Raw genomic sequence first — 4,547 nt, forward strand, 5'->3', positions numbered from 1 at the left:
TACCCACAATTGAGGTATACTAAATGTTCAAGATGAGCTCTTTCACTATCGACATGAGGACTTTGAGATTTAACAGTATGTCATCTTTCCTAATAGGTGTATTACTAGGAAAACTACATTACAAGTCAAATCTACTTAGTACATATTGGTTGTAGGTTTTGAAACCAATTAAATATGCCTTTAAATTTGTCATGAAAAACTTCCCTTAAACTAAAATGGGACCTTACTTAGATTCTTCACCCAAAGTGACATGATAGCATGTTTAAGTTTCAAACAACAAGTCAGTGTCTAAGGCTGCTTATATGATATCATCAATTTAGAGCACTTAAAATACACTAATCCTACTAATATTTAAACACATACATTGATCACAAATAGTTTCCTTACAGTGACAATCTTTTTAACTTTAATTATCATAAATTAGATACCTTTTAAGTTTTCAAAAAGACTTATTGAGTCTATAAACTAAATGTTCCGTCATAAAATACCACATAATCTTGAGGTTACTCCATTTAGACATCTAGTCTTAACGTCTAACTAATGTAGCTCCTAACCAAATAGCCACCAATGCCGTAAAAGTTTCAAAAGAATCAATGGTAGAAATAGAATAGAATGATTCTTTACACCAAATTTCTTTTTTCTGCTTAAAGCCCTAAATCACTGAATAGGCTTTAAGCCTTTCTACCTAGAATATGAAGTACCTTTTAGCCTTTTAAGTCTATCAACAATCGATTGGACTATAATAATGTAGTCATTCACCTTGATCCTACACACAATTATACAACAAACATGCAATCTCATACTATTTGACAAACATCCAAATCAAAGAGTTACGATCTCTAAAAGCCTTCTAAAATGTAACGGAATCAAAAAACACATGAACACCACATTCGTATTCCTTTGTAGGTTTAGGTGTAGTTCTAGAAACAAGATTGTTGGTATCTACTATTGGTTCAATTGCTTATGGCATTTTCTATCAATAGTTGAATTGCACATGAGACTAGCACAATCATTTAGTTCATCTTTAAGAATGAATTTATGAAGTTCAAAACCGAATACTCCCATTATCTAAGTCATCCTTTAGGTAGATTACATAGTTAAACCTTATGGTTATAGTATTGTAGGATTGATTATTAAATTTAAAATCATTGAAGCCAATGTAATAGTCAATAGAATGCCACTGATAGTTTTCCTATCAAGTTTTCTTGATTATGGGTCGTAGGCCTATAAATATATATTACAACATAAACTCAAAAAGTGATTGAAAAATTGGCTTGTTGTTTGACCAAAATTTTTGACAATTTTTAGAAGCCGATTTGCTTGGATCTTTATTTAGATTGAAAGTTGTAGTCTCAATGGTTTCATTCCACATAAAGTCTAAAAATGTGGAATGCCATAACATATACCGTACTATATATAGTAGTGTGCAAATTGCCTTTTACTATAACCTTATTCATTTTTTATATTCCATGCACAACATATTAGGCATCAATACGATAATCCTCCAACATACTTGATAGAATCGTTTAGGATTCCTCCTAGTTTTATCATACCAACCACAACATTCATCACCTATGTTTGATCTCATTGCCTTAATTTTGTATTTTTGAAAACTTGGTAGTAAATTTTGAAAAACTTTAAGGCTTCTTCATAGTCAAACTTCTGACTCCACATGATTGAAACTTGAATGGTCTTTAGTGAGGGTGATGAGGCACTTATATCCACTGAAAAGCAATAAGTGAATGTGATCTACAATGGTTGATATAAGTCAATTCTTAAGTTAGTTCTTAAAATTCTATACATTTACAAATCATGACCGTATTTAATAGTAAGATTACTCTTAATGAAATCTATACATGTACTAAATTCAAAATGTCCATAACGTTTATACCACAACATGATAGACTTCATAATTTATTTTACCAAGATTAGAACCAACCACCACATTATTTACTATATGCACAATAGAAGAAGATTGTGCATGTTTACAACTAGCATCGGTATCCTACCATGAAAAGAAAAAGGCATCGTATCTATATTGGATTCAAATGCAAAAGGCTAGTATAATGCTTTACTTCATTTTTAAATCCAAAAAAATTTTACAGATTGCCTTTTTCTGCTTGATTTATAACAGAAATGGCATAGATTTCTAAATTCCTCTAATTTTAGATTTCTGAGATACTCATGAACTGAAATGGGAAGTGGGCCTTATAGAATTCTTCTTTTTAAATAACCTTCAATGTGACCTTTATCAATATTTTTTTCATTAGTAGTGCTATCCCATATCATTTAAAGGATAGAATGAGCTTACTTAATCGTAATATCTCATCCTCTTTGATAGTTACAGTACTCACAATATTTAAATCCCATATGATTCATTTTGTACTTTACGGACCAATTTCACACTATCACCCCTAAAAGGAAGTTATTCAAAAATCTATCATAGTATGAATTGGTCCCATATTTTAACGTTGGTCATTTTTGAAATGTGCTCACAAAAACCATCTACCCTCATCCAATATAGTTATGGTGCATGGTTTATGTGGTTTGATTTTTCAATCTTATGGAACTTTTCTAAATTGATTTTAATGGTATCCCTAATTATCAACATGTAAAACACTATCTGATGTGCCCCCTAATGGTATGCCTATATGTCATCAAACAATTCCAATTAGGGTGTCTTTAAGAAGCACATTGTCTTTTTATCCTCAATCAAGCTTAATAACGTGGGCTTATCACCCGATTGGGTATTTAAGGTGATCAACTCTCTGGGAATTTCTAAATTTATTATGTCCCAAACCTTAGAGAGTGATTCACACCATTTATCTGAATTAACTTGTTAAATGATAGTTGTAGAGACAAACCCAAGATTAAAGGCTTTATAGAATAACTCAAATTGATATTATGTATATGAATAGAATCATGCCATAATAGTTATTCTATTATATTCAAAATTTGAAATTTTCTTGAAGTATACTATAAAGGATAATACATAATTGGTCAGACATAACACTAGAATGACTTGTTACCGATAGGATAACTAAATCACATTATCCCCTAATTAGAATCCTTTTCTTCCCAAAAATCCCTCAAGGCAATAATCAATGAATATGGAAGGTTCTATCACTTTAAGAGACCTTAATAAGTATTGCAACTATAATAAGGGATTTGCCTTATTATTAGTTTGTAATAAATTACCAAAAAAATCTCAAAAAATCTTCATGATTACTCTCACAACAGGTAGGCTCTGATCAATCTAGTTAGTGATTTGTGTAATTTAATAATATTCACAAAATTATCAGACTAAAATTTAATATAACTAAAATATACTATATTCAAATGTATATTAAAAAAATTAAGTCTGACAAAATCAATTAATTTTATTTAAAGAGAATATTCAAATAATAAGTTAATTTTATTAGTTAAATGGGTTTTTTACAAAATTAAAATGAATTGTTAACAGGATGTGTAAATTTTAATTAACCAAATTAGGTTAACTAAAATACCTAAATAATTCATTTAGAACCCATTTAATTAGGCATAATATTTTACCAAAAGTGCCATTAATAGTGGACCTAAAAAATTTTGTAAAACCTTTTTAATCATAATGACCAAAAATACAATAAAATTAGGCCTAAATTTAATTTCAACAAAATTAATCTAAAATAGAATGACCAAAATTTAATTCCAAGAAAATGCCTTAAACTTAGATGGGTCAAATGGAATTAAAATTGATCTTAATTTAATATAATGTGGTCCACAATTAAATGAATTTATCTAGCCCAAACTAATTAACTAAATGACAAAATTAACTAAATTAATGGCTTTTAAATTTAATAATTAAATTTGGCCTAAGCAAAATAGCCTAACAATAATAAAAAAAAAACCTTTTAATTTCCACCAAATAGTATAATCCTAAATGGCTTATAAGGAAATTATTCGAAATAAGGAAATTATTCAAAAAAGTAAAAAACAAAACCTAAGATGAAAAAGGATAAATCAAATTGGCCAAAATGAAATGACCCAAAATTATAAGGGGAAAAATGTAAATTTTCCTAAAACTTTTCTTTTTCTCGTTTTCTTCCCTTTTCCCTTTTTTTATAGCCTAGCAAGTGCTTATGGTGCATGTGTTTCAATAGACGAGTGCATGTAAAACACGCACCACGCGTCATTTAGGCAAATGGGTGTGGGTGTTTGCACACGTTAGATGCATTGTGATAATGCGTGTTTTTTCTTGACCTTTTTTTTTGTGATTCAAGTCGTTTGACATAACCCAACCTAATACACCTTAAATCTCATCATTTTTTTCACAATTTTGAACTAGAAAAACGATATTTTAACCCCCTTCAAGCTCCATAACAATAAAACTACACTTTGGAGCCCAAAAGTTAAAAAACCCAAAACTTTAAATGTTCATTTAAGATTCAAATGGCTACACCACACCAATTGACAGTGGTTAGTGACCTCCACGGTGACTCTGGCTCTTATACCAATTGTTGAATTTGAACTAAAAGCTCACAAATTGGGTCAAACTACAAGTGCATAGG

The sequence above is a fragment of the Durio zibethinus genome, chromosome 16 (genome assembly GCF_047325235.1).
Source record: "Durio zibethinus cultivar Kanyao isolate XHJ-2024 chromosome 16, ASM4732523v1, whole genome shotgun sequence".
NCBI lineage: Eukaryota > Viridiplantae > Streptophyta > Magnoliopsida > Malvales > Malvaceae > Durio > Durio zibethinus.